Below are 19,792 nucleotides of genomic sequence, written 5' to 3'. Positions count from 1 at the left end.
CATGGCAGCCAAGAAGCTGTCCGATTGTGTTCCTCTCATTTTGTTTTTATTGTGCAGACTCTCATTTTACCCTCTTTCATCCCTGTTTGTGGTGCTAGAGCTTTAATTAGAGCTAAAATCACCATTAATGCTACCACTCTCCTGATATTAACGTTCATTTCGGCTTTAGCAAAACAGATGTCAGGAGGAATGAATATGATTGCATTTCGCTATTTAATTAACAGAATGGTAAAATTGTAGTGGTAATGAGTAAAACACTACTTTAACATTTAGCAGCATCAGAACTCCCAAGTTTTGGTAAAAATATGCAACACTAATGAGTTGTTATAATCCTTGAGGGTTGGGACCAGAAGCTGAATCCTTCATTATCCAATCAGAATCCTACTTTTGGCCTTGTCACTTTTGTAACCACTTTGAGGTGTAGCTGCAGCTTTCTCCCTTCCCTCCTCAGGGATATGCACCTGGATTCATCTATAGGGGCACCTGGTACTTCCACCCAAGGAAACACCTCCTAGTGCAGAGAACACAGAGGGCCTGTCTCTTGAGAAAATATTCAGTACCCAATCTCATACAGAGGAGTGCCAGTGAGAGCACACAAGAATAAAACAGCATCTGAGACTTTATTAGTTACGGGGAACTCGGGATAAGGGATATGCAAGAAGGAATTGGGATAATAAAAGACAAAAACAATAATACATAAATACTAACCCTTCCGACATTTACAACCAGTACAAACCACCCTGTCCTCCCTGCCAACACCTGTCTGGGCAAAGAGTGAGTTTAGGTGCAGTTTGGGTGGTGCAGCACTGAAACCAGTGGTCAGTTTAAAACACAATATCAAAATAAATAAGAAGGGATGTTCTTACAAAGTATCCACACCAAGGATAGTAAGATTGTCTTTGTGGCTCTCTGGTCTGGATTCAAATGTGGCATTAGAGTAAACTAACATTGCCATGGAATATGCCCCAGAATTAGAAGTGCTCGCTGTGGAATTTGGTCCCATTTTGCCATGGAGTACCTGGGGCCCTGATACTGGTAGTTTAAAATGAGTCTAATGTGTAGCACCATTATTGAAATCAACTTGGGAGCCGCATATGACCACTGATTTTTTTTTTAAAGAACTCTTTACATATTCAGTTCAAGATAGAGCTAGAATGAGCAAAAATGCCAAAATAAAACCTATTACAAGAACTTCATAAACCACAAAAGCAAAATTGTGTTTGGGAAGTTACCTACACTCTGATGTTTCTTCGGATTAAAGGTTTAACAAGAATACACAGTTGGAGCAAAAGAGAAGAGGCAGAGTAAATCTGGATTTCCAAAATTATTTATCTTGAAAATTGTTCTGGAATTCAGGAATGTGTCTTAGCTATACTTTCACCCCTGCTCCTACTGATGGCAAATTTCACATTGACTTTGGCCATAAATTCTATAGTACATCTGCATTTTTAAGAGATTGTACACTGCTCATCTGCTTGGTGAAATACCAGCTGACAGCCATGAGTACTCTGGTGGCTTCTCAAAAGGGAACTGGTGCCAGGAAAGACAGGCACAGCCACATAGGATTAACATTACTCTGATGAGCAGCCAGCAAAACTGACACTCCTATCAAACGGCACGGAGAACTGAATGAAAACTCAAAAAATCCCAGGAGAGGAGAGTAAAGGGTCTGGTAAACTAGTCAGGCTGATAGCAGATTGCTGGGATGAGATTATGGTCCACAAAGAAAAACTGACAGGTTTCAGAGTAGCAGCCGTGTTAGCCTGTATCCACAAAAAGAACAGAAGTACTTGTGGCAGTATGTAAAATCAACATGTATTAAAGCAAAATCTGCATAAGTGAATGTGGTTTACAAGTCTTTGAAGTAAGAATGGGCTATAAACCACAGCATGTACACTACATGGAAGAGAAATATTGAGCCCAGGCAGCTGGATTAGTGATGAGATGCTAGTGGGACTTAATCAGGATGCCCTCTGCAGAGCTCTCATCCACATACCAGTAAATGTTGGACCATAAGGTGTCTAGGAGTAAAAAAGGGAAGGAAAATTCATTGGCCATCCATGAAAAAAGCTAAAATATGTAAACAGATGGGGAGTTAGTCATTACACTACAACAGCTTAAGAAGAAGTGGCAGAATTATTTGACAATTACGTGCAGTCATTTTTCTGCCAACTTTGTCCTTTGGTTTAAACAGCTCTTCCCCCTCCCTTATCTATTTATAGAGAGCAATCCAATTCTTTCTCACCCTTTGTTTTTCCAGGCTAACCAAGCCAAGCTTTTTCAGTCTTCTCTCATAAGCAGCAGCGGTATTAAGGAGCGGCAGCCCATGCAATTGCAGGGAGCCACAAAGCAACGATGGGGCCGCCGGACATAGTAACTCAGGTTCTTGTCCCTGGTGACAAATGGAAAACCAAAGTGAAATGCATCCGCTCAGTGTGATGACACAATGACGCAAACCCCAGCCAGCATGATGGGAGGCAACACTGGCAAAATTGAGTTTTGCAGGGGACTACCATGGGACAAACGCTGGCGCTGCTCGTAAATAGGCTCTCTGTTCCCTTGGTCATCTTAGTAGCCCTTCTCTGCATCTGTTCCAGTCTGAGTTCATCTTTCTTGAAAACAAGGTCCAGAACACTACACAGAATTGCAGATAAGGTCTTACCAGTGCCTTCTACAATGGCATTAATACTTCCATATATCTACTGGAAATGCCTCATCTGATACATCCTAAGATCACCTTTGTCTTTTTATGGCAGCAATATGCTGGTGGTTCATAGTCACCCTGTGATCGACCTATTTACCCAGGTTGTTTTCCTCTGACATTTGCTACTGATGAGTTACCAGCTTACAGCAGAAATTCTTGTTACTAGTCCCTAGTGCATGCCATTGCACTTTGTACAACTATTTCATCACATGCATAAGCTGGGTCATTTTACGCAGTCTTCTGACAACTGGTACCTTGTTCTGACTGATCAACAAAGAACAGGTGTCACAGTCAATACTTGACTTGATTTAGCACAGAGCACAGATATAACCCTTCATTTCTTTGGCAGGAAAAATTCCCATTGAAGATCTAGGCCCAAGTATGGAACAGTTGCCGTCAATAAAATTTTATGAGGAAACAAAGCTTCAAGCAGTTTAGCCAATCTAGGTATGACCAAGAAACATTACATTTGCTGCTATTTCTTGTCACAATATGCGATAATTTACGCTATGCTGGCTAAGTAAATGAATAGTATTATTGGGGGGAGGGTGGAAATAGAGGGGCAGTGTATGTGTACGCACATTCATACTTTCTGGGGGTAAAATCCTTGCCCCATTGAAGTCAATAAGAGTTTTGCCATTGACTACAATGGAGCCAAAGAATTACATTAAACGGTTTACATTTATATTAGAAACTCCTAGTAAATGAGTCCATATCCTCTTAACTAAAGCAGATTAAAGAAAACTATACATATGGATCAGTATAATATGTGCATTGATTAATGTAAGTGGAAATGTATTGCCACTTATTTATTATATCACTGATATTTCAGTCTTTTAATGGGCATTACAACTCCACAAAATCGCTTTGAATACTGAATATGCTATAAGTGGCTGTTTTAAAAAGATGTATCCAGAGACACATCTGTGGAAAGGTTTCTTTATGTCCTTTTGGTTTTTATATAATACAGTCAGTTTTTCACATGCTTAAATATATTAAGTTTACAGAGTAGTTTATAAAGTATCATTTCAAACTTAAGAACAACCCTAAAAATTACAAATTAACCCCTCAAGTGCAAAGCAACTGCACTTCCTTAAGCTGACTGTCTTCTGCCTCCACCCCAACCAGTACCTTTTCTAAGAGAGAATACATAATTAGCCAAGCAGAGAATGTACTTTTATTACTACCCCATTTGAGATTCCCAGGGGGATTTCCATGTCTGTATGTCATAAAGGGCATCCAAATGTCACGGAAAGTTTTTCTGCTTTGTGTAGCCAATTACTTAATTTTATCATTCATTCATTGTGTGTTGTTATGATTAACTAACATGTCATGTCATATATATAATCATTGTATGTTGAATAGAACTAAATTGTAGGAGGATAGGATTGATTGGTAGTCAGAAGTGATAAATATGTATTAGGTATCTAAGTAAGTAGGGTTGAAACGCAAGGCCTACAGTCTGATGGCTGTCAGATTTTAGCTTAGCCATACTAGGCCTTAGGCTTAAGAAATGCTTGACATAAGAAAGTGACCAAAGAATAACCTGATGCCACAAGATTATGGGAAAAGATGCACCAATGGGTGGTACTGTGAAAAATTAACCACAGGATTAATTTTTGCTTACAAGATACCCAGTAGTCACATTTTTCTAACATGTGCCCTAACCGTAGGGTACACAATGTAAATGCTAATCAGAATAAAAGGAACTATAAGCAACCTATGAAAAACAGGGTATACTAATATTCTTGGGGGACACAATATAGATAAGGAAAAAAGAGGGTTGACCCTTTCACACTCATGTGCAGGGTATTACGTATAGTCAGAATCACATTATAAAAGAGGATGCCTGGAATGGGAAAAATGAGGTACCTTTGGGAATACTCCAGCAGGAACCACTTATCTATTGATGATCAATCTGTGGAGGACCCATTAGACCTTAAGACTATTTTGGAAGATGTAAGTATGACTACAGCTATAACTTGTGTGTGGATATTTTTAGGATTTATATATGCTTGGATAATCATAACCTTATTGGTAACTTTAATAAAATTGATAAGGCAGACAAGACGTTGTGAATGTCTGTTACTTTCCTTGATCTTCATGTGTTCCTAGAGACTCTAGATCTGAGACAAAGTAGTACAAAGAAGTAACTTTCACTCTGAGCTTGAAACTCTACCCACTAGAGTCAGACCCATGGTGGTATAATACACAATTACTGAAAATAGTAAATTAACTAAATTCACTTTACAAGGCTACTTTTGTGTTCAACACATTGCTCATTCACAGAAGGAGCTGGACATCAGCATTATCCATTCTGCTACGGAAGGTTGTGTGTCACTTTTCCAATGCCTTCAAATCACATTTAGCAGACATATTAGCTATTTTTAAACTAGATTTTATAAAAATTCTAACCCTAAAGTGTGATGCATTGGACCTGAGTCCAGAGAGAGCTACAACTTACTGCCTCAAATATATTCCAATTTGTGTCATGATTTAGCCCCAAGTTGGTGAACTGTTTCCCAATCACAAAAGGGCATAGTATCCTCCTAACCTTGTCTTTACAATCTCCAGCATAATCTCTCAGTGTTGTGATTTGTAAAGGTGTCTGTAGTGACAACAAAAGTAACCAGAAAAATAGTCACCTGGTAGAGAAACTTAAAGGGTGAACAAAGTCATGCTGGAAGCTTCCAGACACTTCAGTGCAACTCTCTAACTGCTTTCAAATATGATGCTCTTCTCAGGGCCCCAAATACTCTGTCTCTGAGACCCACTCCCCCTAACGGCCATTAAATCTTCCCCGGCTGGCCAATTATCACCCTCCACAGCAGAAGAAAAAGAACAGAATCTGACTTCTGCTAACTGATCGCTTGCTCAGCTGATTTATCACAAGAGAGGTTCTTCTCAAAAGGGCCATCTGAGAGCAACCTATTCATTCAGCCCCCACAAGAACAACGGGAGACAACAGCTCTTCATGGAAGTCTCTGGAGCATCGCATTCTTTGTCAGCCTCTGCTGAAGGCGAAACTTTCAGTTATGAAGAACAACATGGAAACATTACAATTAATCTGAAAACACACTCTTCAAATGTAGTCTTCCCATGAGATTTTAATGACACTGTTTGGGAATTGTGAAGCACCTGTGTTATTCTGCTATTCAGAATCAAAAGAAAAAGTCTGACACAGGGTGTGAAATTTCCTAAAGGACCTGTTTTAAAATTAATTTAAACTCCTAAGATACTTAACAGCTTTACTTGTAAATTCTCTGAAAATTTGTTCTATGCTCAGAGTAAGTGCTGTAATTCTGGGAAGAATATGCTATAATTTTCTTATATATGAAAGAGGTTGAATCCCTAGTTTAAGTACAAAACTCCACCTTAACTATTGAACTGCAACTAGTGCCTCCATAATATGTATATTAGCAGATAAACAGCGCCCCACTTGTTGATATATAATATGTAGCATAGTTCATAAACTACTAGATTTAATAAGGCTGTTATGCACTCCAAATTAGTGCAGGGTAAAATTTTTCAGATTTTTTTTGCCAAAAAATACAGATTTGGGTTGACCAAAAACATTTAATAAACTCCTGAGAAATTTGCCAAATTATTTTAGTCAAAAAATTTTGAAAAACAATTGTTTAGTTTTGACACTTTAAAAAAAACCAAAACATTTTATCTTGAAATAGAAATATATTTTTATTATGAATTTTTTTGTTTCGAGGTTTCAGTTTAAAAACTAAAACCTCAAAACAAAACTAAACATTTTGCTTCAGGTCACCCAAAACATTTCATTTGACCTGAAAATTAAATGAATTTTGTTGGTTCACTGAAAATTTTGAAAAAAGTAGTTTAAGGTTGACTCAAAACAAATGTTTCCCCCTGGGTTGGCTCCCAAACCAACAAAAAACAAAAATCAGTGATTTGCACAGCTCTGCTCCATATGGCTTCCTAATTATCAGGTCTTAACAAATGGGACCAGGAGCAGGCTGTCTGGAGGACATTAAAGCTGCTGTGGAAAGCAAGCAAGCAAGAGTGCAAAGTTTCTTTAAATCAAAAGAAAAAGTGCAGATTTATAATTGTTTTAGAGCAATTATATGATAAGTGGGGATTTCTTTTTTGAGCACTGTCCAAAATATTATCTGTGTTTACATTAGGGACAAATACATCTAGGCAAAAAGGAGAACTTGATATCTCTGGCTGATTAGAATGCATTCATCTGACATATTAATTTTTCAAGCAATAACAGCAAAGCACTGATTAATGTATAAAACTCTCTCTTATGTTTTTATAAAGGTCACATTAAGCTGCATGTTCTAGTAAAGATTGTCTCCTACTGAAAACTCCTTATGTGCTTATAAATGTGGAGAAGACATTGTGGTAAAGATTTGAGAAACGTATTACAACAATGTACAGTTGGCAACATTGTTTACTTTTCAATGAATTTGCTGGTTACATTAGCCAGAAAGGAGTGTAAAAGTCTAATATATTCAAACAACCACCATTCAGCAGAGCATGCAGTAATCATTTAACATTAATATCAGGACAAGAGATCTAATGCAGTGATTCTCAACCAGGAGTCTGGGGCCGCCAAGCAGGGCCAGCATTAGACTCATTTGGGCCCAAGGCAGAAAGCCGAAGCCCCACCACATGGGGCTGAAGCCCGGGGCCCTGAGCCTCACCACCCAAGGCTGAAGCCAAAGCCTGAACAATGTAGCTTTGCAGGGCCCCCCGTGGTGTGGAGCCCCAGGCAATTGCCCTGCTAGCTATTCCCCACTGCTAGCCCTGGCTTTTGTATGCAGAAAACCAGTTACTGTGGCACAGGAGGGCCGTGGAGATTTTATAGCATGTTGGGTGGGCCTTAGAAAGAAAAAGGGTTGTGAACCCCTGATCTAATGGATAATTTCCACAATGGAAAAGGAGTACTTGTGGCACCTTAGAGACTAACAAATTTATTAGAGCATAAGCTTTCGTGAGCTACAGCTCACTTCATCGGATGAAGTGAGCTGTAGCTCACGAAAGCGTGGCACCTTAGAGACTAACAAATTTATTAGAGCATAAGCTTTCGTGAGCTACAGCTCACTTCATCGGATGAAGTGAGCTGTAGCTCATGAAAGCTTATGCTCTAATAAATTTGTTAGTCTCTAAGGTGCCACAAGTACTCCTCTTCTTTTTGCGAATACAGACTAACAGGGCTGCTACTCTGAAACCTTTCCACAATGGAGAAAGTGAAGTGCTGGAATAAACAAAAACAGAGATGGCACATGATTTTGCATAACTAGTCAAATTATTTATTGTAATATTTGTTGTGAATTTAGCCCTTCTTCTTGCCAAACCAATCCTGATTTCTGCAAACACATTCATCATTTGGACAAACAATTTTCAGCCTGGCTTATTGCATCCTGTTCACTTTGAGGATTTGCTATTCATTATTCATAGTGTGTGATTGGTAACTTAAGTCATATGGTATTGTAACTACTTTCTGACTGGATTACTGAAACTTTTTAAGGTAGAGAATGAGGAATACCAAATAATGGACTTTTAGCATTAATTTTTTGGGTGCATATCAGTTTGTGCTAAAAATAAGATTCACAATTTTGGGGTTCAACAACACCTTGTAGTTGTTCAGTCACACATAATGAACCTTTTAAGATTCATGCACACCTTGTATTTCATGTATTCACACAATTGTGTGTCCCCAAAAGTAATATAAACCAAACTCAAAGCTTTTATTTGTGAAAATATTTGCAAACTAATTTCTTAACATTTGACTAGCCCTACTAACTACACAGTTACTGCTAAATACTATATATTATTCGGGGGAACTAATCTGCCTATGCATGATGGGGCAAATGCTTGGGTGATATAAATAAGCAGAATACAAATGAAGTAACTGGAGGAATTTACACCTGCAGAAAATTTGGCTCAGTAACTCCATCAGAAAAATGCTAAGTGCAAAGTGTTGCAAATTACTATTTCTAAGTAATGTAAACATAAGGTGTGTTGCATTGCTAGACTTCATTTAAGAATAGGAAATCTCATAATTTGATACTGGTAAAATGTTTGTGTTAATTTATCTTTTAATCAAACTCCAAGATTCCTGGTTGTCACTTATTTGAGAAGCAGTGAAAAGAACTATCCGTGTTTTATATTTATACAGTGATTTTCATCTGTTCGAACTCCATAGCACTATACTACCAGCTGATTCCTGAGCAATGGAACATTATAATGGAAGGTTCAGGAAGCACTCCGACAGTAGTTTTTGAAATATATACCACATATATTGAAGGTGGGGAACTATCCCACAAAAGTCTGAGGTCTTATTCTCACTTAAAACAAAAAAGGGTTGTAGAATATAACTAGTATGTTAGAAGTCACCTCCTTCCAAATACCCGTCAGATTTTGATGGCTTCCCATGGAACACAACAAGGACTACCCGACTCCTCCTGAAATGAGAAAGATGACTGTTCATTACTGGGACTGTGCAAAATTACAGTTCATCAGTAAATATAATACCATCAGTGCCTCTGGTATGAAATTAATCTATCATCACTACACAGTATACAATTCATTAATTGCTAACCACTGTCAGATGTAGCAGCCATGAAAAGGAAGGCATCTGCAAAGCAACAACACATCTGCAAAAGAAATGTCACCAACAATCTTATAAAAGTGGAACTTTGATTAAAAAGACATAAAACCTAATAACTGCATCTTCCTGTTACCTCTGTAATGGAAAATCTTAAAGCTGGGAAAATTCAAAAGAAAATAAACTGCTAAAGTATTCTGAGAACAGCCATAGAGAAGAATTACAATGTAGAAAGAGGGAGGAAATCGTCAATACAGATCCTACAAAGAAGAGTACTTACTTATATCACAGATATGATGCAACCTACTAATGGCAACACTGCAGCTAAAATACTGGAGGAGAAATAGAGAAACCAGACACAAAAGAAAGGTGCTAAGAGTGTAAGAACTAAGAAACAAGGAGGAAAAGGACAGGAAAGCAAAGCTTGTGCTAACATAAGGGACAGGGAACTGATAGAATAAAGCAAAAAAGGTTTGAGAATATCAAAGCAATGAACCATGCTGGCAGATGCCTGCATGAGCTACTTACGGTGCTAACTCTAGGAAACCTGGAGCAGCTAGTTTGCTAAATATTGGAGATCAGGGTGGAACACAACATATGTCAAAGTAAAACCATTATATACAAAAAGAAAAGGAGGACTTGTGACACCTTAGAGACTAACAAATTTATTTGAGCATAAGCTTTCGTGAGCTTCCGATGAAGTGAGCTGTAGCTCACAAAAGCTGACGCTCAAATAAATTTGTTAGTCTCTAAGGTGCCACAAGTCCTCCTTTTCTTTTTGCGGATTCAGACTAACATGGCTGCTACTCTGAAACCTGTCATTATATACAAGTTATGTTTTGCCATAAATTAAGAGCAATCATTTACTTTCAGACTCAAATTACTTACTTTAGGCTAAGGGAACACACCACAAGAGAGAGCAAAGGTATAGTCTGCAGAAGAGAGATGATTCTGGGTCTGAATTTTGGGCCTTGCATCCCTTCCCTAATATAGTGGGAGTCACACACGTACTGATGGGTAGAAAGCTCTTCATTCCAATCACAGCAGTCCTGCCAAAATTAAGATGTTTTCATTTTTATTGAATGAGTTATAAAAGTCCTGATTCATTCAGAACCATCAAAATACATTTCCCCTGAGTAAAAATGTCTATAAGATTCATATATAACACACACACATTCACTTCTCCCTATGTAAAAAGAACACTAGGGTTGCAAAGTCAAGCACTCTAAAGTTAGAAAATAAAAGAATTAAGGTTGCTTGTGCAACCTTAATTCAGCTGCCTTGTGCATATGCATTATGATATAGTCTTTAATTACATGATCACATGCTATTTTTTCCATTGGACCTCTGTCCATGTACAGGAGGGATAATGCTCATTTAATGAGCCGCTATGCAATATTTTGTTTTCTCCTCATTCTTCAATATGTGGGTGATGCCTTATTTACTGCACACTTCAAAGCCTGCTGTGAAGACAGAATTATGAATTTCCTCATGGCCTTTTCTATGGTACTCATTGTTATAGTATCTGAGTGCTTCCCAAACATTAATCTATCTTCACTCTACCTCTGTGAGGTGAGAGGGTGGTGTTATCTCCATTGTACAGATGGGGAATTGAGGCACAGACAGACAGTTTAAAGTCAAAAATATCCTGTATCTGTGTGCCCAATCTGAAACACGTAGGAGCTGATTTCTTTCATAGATTCCAAAGCAAGAAGGGATCACTGTGATCATCTAGTCTGATCTCCTGTATAACACAGGCCATACAAATGCCCCTAAAATTATACCTGTTTTAACTAAATCATATTTTAGAAAAAAATCCACTCTCGATTTTAAAATTTTCAGTGATGGAGAATCTGCAAGCTTTGGTAAATTGTTCCAATGATTAATTATCCTCAGAATACTTAGTATTATACAGCACTTTATACGTTCAAAGCACAACCCCCACTGACTTCATTTGCAGTTGTGAATGCTCAGCACTTCTATAAATCAGACCCCAGGGTATAAAATTGGGCACCCAGAAAATGAGGCGCACACACAGTTAGTGTTCATCTGTGGAAAGTGGTTTAAACATACATACCCACTATCACATAGCAACAGAGGCAGGGATAGAATCCAATTCTCCAGGGCAGTTTTCAACTCCCTTAACCATGAGACTGTCCTTTCTGTCTGTAAACTCCTGCCTCATTCTCTACACACCGTCTAACACCTGTGGCAACTGAGGCAGTTCATCACTACGCTCAGTTCATCCCCAGAACAAGTCAATCCTGTGCACTTAATGAGGCAAAGGATCCTGTGCAAAAAATAGTATGTGATCACATAATCAAAGAGGCTATTATAAAGTATATGCAAAGTTGTGGCATTTCCTTACAACTGAGTGCTTGACTTTGGAACTTTGTTATTTTAATGTAATATTTTTGTGTCGTTTGCAAGGCTTTAAAAAAATGAAAAACCAAGAAAGTATGTCATGAGGCATCATACTGATACCCACATGGTTCATCAGCAGAGTTGGAATCTTTAGGTTCACCATACAGATTACTGCTACTTGAGCTAATGCAGTAACTGGTGGCAGTAGTAGGTTGTTATCCTCTATATGGACCAGTAATAAAGGTGGAGGATACACTTTGCCAGAGGTTTTCCCATATATTTGCTGACAGCAAAGGAATGGTGAAACTCAGAAATCTTGGGTTCGATTCCAGACTCTGGAAGGGAGCATGCTGTAGTGGGCACACACTCTTCTGCCATTATCCCCTAAATATGACCCCTTCTGACCTCTCCCCTCCAACCTCTTTTTATCCCAGCCCCACTTCTTTCTCATCCTGACTCTTTGTCTTAGTTCTGTTTTCATCTAGCCAGTCTCAGTCTCCACTCCTCAGGCTTCTCGTCCCAGTCTCCTTGCCCAGCAAGTTCTAGCCTATTGCTACCCTACTCCTCATACCAATCTATTCCCCACACATAGGCCTGGCACTTGTCCCCTCTGCACTGAATCAGACAACTTCCTCCTTCATGCTGCCTGGGTTCTGCGCAGAGTTCATTCAGAGGACAGGAGAGAGTCTCCATGCTCTCATTTCTGGTGTCTGGATCTAGCATGGCTCACAGCCACCCAGAGCTGTAACTGCTAGGAAAGTCCTCTTCAGCCCCAGGCTGCAGCATGCTCAATACAGATGGACTCACTGGAGATTTTAGCTGCAAAGCTAAAATTGACCAGATTTGGGCAGATTTTCACAGAGACAGCAACAGGCACACCCTTGACACAAACGCCACTCTGTGCCAAATTTCAAGTGTCTGCTCCAAAGCATGGGGTTGCTGGAATTTCTTTTAAAATGGCCACCAGAATTTTCTATCGTGGGCAAAACAATTTTTCACTAACCTCATTCTTGGAAATGGCTGAACTGTTTTAGCTGAAATAAAAAAAATGTAAACTGTATAGGCTGAGAACATATACCACTTATTTACAAATAGGGTAAAAATGACTGAGTCACTTAAGGTGTAACCTGAAACCAATGGGTTTGCACAGATGTCAATGAGGGTATATGCTGAAGTCAAGGGGGTAACACAGGTGTCAATGAGGGCATTATTTGCCCTGTAAAACCTTTACTGCTAGAGATGATCCATGAGATGGAAAGCACCCAGCTTGACTATCAGAGCCCATGGACAGTTTGTGGGCCTGGCAGTAAGGAAAATAAAATAAATAAAAATACCTGAGTGGCGAAATCTGTAGTCAAACTGTGTGTTCTGGATCCCAGAGCAATGGATGAAGTGTTCTCCCAGAACTGGAAAAGGCATCTGGATAAGCCTAGTGCAGTGGTTCCCAAACTTTAACAACCTGTGAACCCCTTTCACTAAAATGTCACGTCTCGCAAACCTCCTCCTAAAAATGAATATTGCCAGGGATTTTCTCCTTTACTCGAGTATAAATTATAAAAACAGTAATCTTGGCAATATAAAATTTGTTTTTATGACATTCTTATTACACACTATTTATTATTAATTATTATTTATCATTACAGTATTTTTATTACTCATTATGAAAACAGCAACACTCTTCCAAGCTCTCGCTTTCGTAGCTTGTATCACTTTGAATAAGCCTGTTATACGACAAGGCTCCTATGTTTCATCATGGAGTATCAGATGCGAAACGGCATGAAGGTATTTAAGACGCCAGCTCAAAGAGTTCCTCCTACACAAGCATTCAGGTCTTGAGCAGTCCAAGCAAACAACACACGTTACAACAAAGCTCAAACTTGTTCTTCATAATAATTATAAAAACAATACTAGCTGCCTATTTAATTTTAAAAACAGCAAAAAAAATCTACCTCCCTTTCCACTTCTTCTAAGAAGTCTTGAAATTTAAATCTCCTCAGTGTAACAAATATGCTTGCTTTGATCGGTTTAGCTCTTGGAAGTCGAGGGGCTCCAGCCTGCTGGCCCGTGTTACCTGGGGTCCCTAGGGACAGCTTTGTCCGCCATTAGGGAATTTTTTCCTGAGAACCCCTGCAACATTGGGTTCACGAACCCCAGTTTGGGAACCACTGGCCTAGTGGAAAAGGTCTTGGAGGGAACCCCAACAATATTCTAGTGACAGCTGGTGTGTTTGTAAGGGATGCTACTGTTATATTGTGTTGCCACCATTATGTTGCTGCTGTGGCTTCAGAATTCTTGCTATTATCCCACATTAAAATAAGATCCTTCATAAATTCCAGCTGCTGATTAAGGACTAGACTTTTTCACTCCTTACTCACAATGAGTAGTGCCTTCCTTTAGGAGTTGTCCCCTGGAAATCAATGGGATTACTCAACACTAAGGTGCTATTCAATTAATGTCAGAGATGGAATCTAGCCCAGTGTAACTTTTCATTCCTTGGTCTTAAAAAACTTGGTTCCTGATATCCATATAATAATTCTGGTCAAATATTTAGCCTCATCATCCTTAACCCATTTACTCACCAAAGTTTTCTACAGATGTACTCATAGTAATATATTTCTTTCTTTCTGAGTGTACCCAAGCAACAAACAAACCAAACATGCTGTCAAGTACCTTTATTGCCAATTTCTTTAAAAAGGTCAGGCTAGGTCCCAAAATCAAATTGCCTCAAAAAACAACCAACGTTCACAATATCGCTGGTGTGAGTAATGTACTTGCTTTGAAAAGGAACTGGGGGAGTGAAGAGGGTTGACTGTAATTGTACAATAGGTGTACAGAGTCTGCTATGTGCACTGCTGCCATAGAATGAGAATGAAGGAATCAAAAATGCTTTCAATTGTCAGGGCCAGGGTGCCAATGTGCAGAGATCACAGTGAGAGGAACAGGACAAGCCAATACAAACGTGTTTTGCTTTTGTAGCTCTTTACAGCGATCCCTTTCAGGTTTAAGCTCAGTACGAGTGGCCTTGAATATATATTCAGAATGTGGTCTGAAAGGCATTTGATTTTGGTGACCGGCCCCTGAGGTACCTTCTCCAAACATTCCTACTCATCCTTTGATGCAGCTGCTGCTATAAGCACCACAAATGAGCAGAATCCAGCCCAGTAGAGATGGTGGACTAGATCTGCTTTCAGTCAGTCACCCTGGTGTAAGTTCAGAATAACTCTTCTAACCCCATCTGGAGTGTTCTGCATGCCAGCTTCTTTGCACTGTTCTAGTGGCTCAAAGCAGCCTTAAAGGTCAGCGTAGGCAGTCTTTGGCATACGGCCTCTACAGTAGCTCTTACACCACTTCAGTAATGGGGACATTTCCAGTCCAGCTTGAAGTCACAGAGATTCCTGGCTGTCAGAACAGACTCTGGGGGGCAACACATATTAGATCAGCTTTCGGGCTGCTCTAATTTACAGTGGGCATTGGAACAACAGTCACATGGCCTCAAGCTGTTGGAAGTATAAAGGATTCTATAGTGCCCACCTTCAGCTGAGCATCTGACCCTCTATAGGGGACTGAAGCATGAAAAGAATGTCTGTAAATAGCTACAAAAGCAAGAAGCATTTTGTATTGGCTTGTCCTGCTCCTCTTGCTGTGATCTCTGCACATTGGCATCCTGGCCCTGATATATGCAAAACATTTTTTATTGCTTCATTCTTGCTCTGGGGCAGGGGTACACATTACACAGAAATTTATAAATATAACAAATCAATAATCCCCAAATTCCATTTCAGAGCACACATATTACTTGCAAAGGGCACTGCTATTGGGGATATGTTTTTAGAGAAAATTCAGTTTAGGTACCCTACCTTGAAATTTTCCAAAGAATTAATACAGGCTACATGCAAGATTTGGGGGGTGTGGGAGTGGGGATTAGTGCCTTCAGGTAGAAATATTACCAGAATCTTTAAAAAATCCTTGCTGGGTAAAACAATTTGGTAGGTAAGATTAGCCTTTTTTAAGACCAAGAAAGGTAGAGTCATATATTCAACATCTTGAATTTATACAGGATTTTATTCCCGTGGATTAACTCCAGATTTAAAACAATATGCCTGACAGCAGAATTTAACCTGCTAGTTCGCAATATGATGGATTGTGTAAACCTAAAAGACAACATCAAGATGTTTTGGGGTATTTCTATGAAAGATGTATGATGTTACCTGGATCTGTCAACTTGGCCTGCAACATACAAGGGCCATATAAAACATATGCATGATGATGTCAAGTTGCCAGTTTGGATAAAGCATCACAACAAGGAGATCAGGACAAGGCAATTAAAAATACTGCTTCTTCTGCCAAATCAAATTTCTGCCTCACGTTGGGAGGTGAGTACAAGCCAATTAAAAATATATATTTATTTAATGCTGCTTTCACTCTCTTCCTTTTGTCATATTGCCATTTGTTATCTGGTGGGCCTGAAACATATGGAGCTGTTCTCACAGAACCATCACAGCCAGCAGCAATGTTTATTTTATTGGGCTCCCCCAAGCATCCCAGGGCACCCATGCCATTTCCACAGTGAGGTCTGTTCCTTTTAAGTAGTTTACTCCATTGCTCTGTCTTCTATCTTTCCTAAACCCTAAATTAAAGAGTATGAAATGTAAAAATGAAAGGAAGTCTGGGAATTCACTGGACCTGATTCTTTTCTCACCTACACAAATGTAATTCCCACTGACTTCAGTGGAGCTGCTCCTGATTTACTCCAAGAGTAGGGATAGCAGAATCAGACAGTGGCATTAACATTGTATACTAGATTTTAAGGGCCAAAAAATGACTGATAAATTATGAAAAAAAACCACAGCAAAATCTTCTTCTGGCCACTTTAAAGTTTTCTGCATTTCTTTCACTCCTTGTGAGTTAACTAGACCCAAGCAATACCCTCTTCAGGACTGACTACTTCAGAGTCACTTTTCTCCAGGTATTGGAATATCACAGGTCTTTTAACAGAACCTAGCCCAAATTCTATTGTCAGTTCATAGATTCCAAGGCCAGAAGGGACCATTGTGACATCTAGTCTGACCTCCTGTACAACACAGGCCATGTAACATATAATTCCTATAATTCCTAAATCTTTCAGAAAAACATCCAATCTTAATTTAAAAAATTTCAGTAATGGAGAATCCACCACAACCCATGGTAAATGGTTCCAACAATTAATTAGCCTCACTTTTAATCATTTATGCCTTATATCCAGTGTGAATTTGTCTAGTTTCAAATTCCAGCCATTGGATCATATTATACCTTTCTCTGCTACATTGAAGGGCCCATTATTAAATATTTGTTTCCCAGGTAGATACTTACAGACTGTGATCAAGTCACCCCTTAACCTTCTCTTTGTTAAGATAAATAGATTGAGCTATTTGAGTTGATTACTATCAGGCATGTTTCTTAAATCCTTTAATCATTCTCATGGCTGTTTTCTGAACCCTCTCCAATTTATCACCATTGTTCTTGAATTGTGGGCACCAGAACTGGACACAGCAGTCCAGCAGCAGTTGCATAAATACCAAAAAGAGAGGTAAAATAACCTCTTTACCCCTACTTAAGATTCCCATTTATGGCCACAGCATCACACTGGCAGTTCATGTTCAGTTGATCCTACTGAAGTCAACAGAATTTTGCTTCTTATCTTTACCTTAGGTTTGCATACTATTGAAAGAGGTCACATTCTGGAGTGATTGCCCCAAGGATTACATGGGATGGGGACCCTCTCATCTCATCAATATACAAAAAAGGGGTGAGCAGTCCACTGCAGCCTTCTCTTTTCCCCCAGATCTCATGAAGGACAAATATCTATGAAAAATTGGGCCCAAGCCCGGCAGAGCTTGGACCATTTGGTATAATCATGATGCCTCTTTACAACTCATAGATCAACCCTCTCCCACACACACAACAAGCCTTGAATATATTTATCTTTTGTACTATGCTGCCATTAGATACCCTAGCATCCTGTCCTGTATGCTTCTCCCCTGCCAGTAGATATTTGGAACTCCTGGCAGGAGAGTTAATGTTGAAAATACAGCCATTAATGTACACAGTAATTTGCAGTTTGACGTTTCTACTTTGCAAGGATAGCATGCTGTGCAGAACAGGTGCTCCCTCTCCCAAACCACTCTCACCCTCGCTGCAAGCTTCTGCAGGTAGGGAATTAATGCAACACAGCTGGTGATAAATCACTACAGGGTGGAAGAAACTGCCATCTCTCTTTTAACTGGCCCCCAAATCCTAATTCTTTGCACTCATTCAAGCTACCTAGTGAAGAGGAGCATATAGCCTTTATTGTTCTAGATCTGTGAAATCCTTGTGAAAACTCAAATAATCAGTCCACATGAACAAGGGTTGTTGCTGTTATCTCTAATAATGTAAATTGGTAAGCAAGCAATGTATCTCTTCACTTGTATTATCTCTTCTGAGGATAACGACTCATGCATAGCAGTGGCAGAATACTTATAACATTGAACTCATTAATTTAAAGTGGGCCTTATAGTAATCCATGTTATTCACACTATTTTTTGTACAGCATAAGCAATTAATCTAAAGCCACACTTGATTCATGTTTTCCAAGTGAACAGTGTATTCATGTCATCTTGTATGCTGTTAAGCAGCCTCTGCATGCATGTGCGGTTTTATAAAGGGTATGTGGTGAAAAGTTTGTTTCAGTGGGTATGGCCTTTGTTCATGCTCCATGACATGTACATTTAAAGAAAAATTGCCAATTTCCTGTTAGAAACATTTTTATGGCATGTACATTCTGTCTTAAAACAAATGCAGTCATGACTCATAGCATGCACTCGCTCCCGAGGGTACACCCTTACGTCAGATTGTAGAGACTCCTCCACTCCAGCACTCCCTTTTTTTCCTCCTTGTTCCACAATGGTTTGCTGCTACTGTGACCAAGCCCTCCACCCAAGTCACCTCTCAGTCCAGACCTCTTCTGCAGCTAACAAAAAACGTATTAAATCTCAACTCAAAATAGCCAGCTGGGCATTAAACTCTATAATATGTAAACACTAGCCCTTCCTAGAGATCCATTGCTGGTGTTGTCAAGGTTACGCCCCTTGCTGGGCCAGGTTACTTAGGTAAGGACAGGAACACCCTTACCTCTCACAGCTTCACCCAGAATTAGCACCTAATAAAAGCAGTGTACCCTTTTTATCTGGCCTGCTGAGCTCTGATTGGCCTCTACCTGTTCCTGGCCCTTCTAGGTGCCAGAGGACCAACTCTCACTGGTTCTGCCTGCAGCTGATCATAGGAGGCCTCTCTGGGCAATCCCTTGAGGTCGGAACTCACTGCTCCTCCTTTCCAGCAGGGTTTCTTCTTAGGGCAGAGTGTGCCTTGGCAATGGGGCTGGCAGCAGGGGACAGCCAATGCCTGTAGGCCCCATCACACTTGGTAAAAAAAGCATATAATATATGTGCCTTGGCCTGTTTTTATCAATGACTGCCTTTTATTCGGTTTCAGAGTAGCAGCCGTGTTAGTCTGTATCCACAAAAATAAAAGGAGTACTTGTGGCACCTTAGAGACTAACCAATTTATTTGAGCATCAGCTTTCGTGAGCTGTAGCTCACAAAGCTGATACACAAATAAATTGGTTAGTCTCTAAGGTGCCACAAGTACTCCTTTTATTTTTGCTTTTTAGTACAGAACTGACTGTCTGGAAGAGGAAGTGCACACCTGTTTTGCACACAGATCCAACTCATGAGCACATCAGAGGACTTGGATGACTGACTACTCAGTTGTAACACTGTAAACATGAATTTTTATTCCATGCTACAGAAACAAGCAAAAGGACATATTTACACAAATGTTGCATAATAATGTATTGCATATCAATGTAGGACTTTAATTCAAGCCCTAAATTATCAGGAAAAGAGAGATAATAACCTAAGTCTTCCCTGCAGCTACACAAAATCTTTCCCTTATAAACCTGCAAATCCAAATATTTCTGTTATCCATAGTGTGGAACACTCTATACAGTTAGTAAAGATTGAAGGACAGAGGAAATCTACGGGAGAGAAGACAGGCACATGAATGTTCAAAATCCACTGCATCCATCATCTTTTGAAAGAGTAATCTATAAATTCAAAGTG

The 19,792-nt window shown here is 39.4% G+C and overlaps 1 long non-coding RNA gene across 2 annotated transcripts; it reads right to left on the bottom strand.

The window, feature by feature from the left end:
- Nucleotides 1-8,505: 8,505 nt before the first annotated feature.
- Nucleotides 8,506-13,122, bottom strand: LOC122461137. 2 transcript variants are annotated; one of them, XR_006282894.1, is made up of 4 exons: nucleotides 12,989-13,102; nucleotides 12,658-12,688; nucleotides 10,179-10,339; nucleotides 8,506-9,147 (listed from the first exon to the last, which is right to left on the bottom strand). It is a non-coding gene; the product is annotated as an uncharacterized LOC122461137 (long non-coding RNA). The 2 variants fall into 2 exon arrangements; XR_006282893.1 differs by having other exon boundaries at nucleotides 12,658-13,122.
- Nucleotides 13,123-19,792: the final 6,670 nt, after the last annotated feature.

Source organism: Dermochelys coriacea, chromosome 7 (assembly GCF_009764565.3).
Source record: "Dermochelys coriacea isolate rDerCor1 chromosome 7, rDerCor1.pri.v4, whole genome shotgun sequence".
NCBI classification, from domain to species: Eukaryota; Metazoa; Chordata; order Testudines; family Dermochelyidae; genus Dermochelys; species Dermochelys coriacea.
Note: the sequence above shows the minus strand (reverse complement) of the source record. Positions and strands in the feature narration are given on the sequence as shown.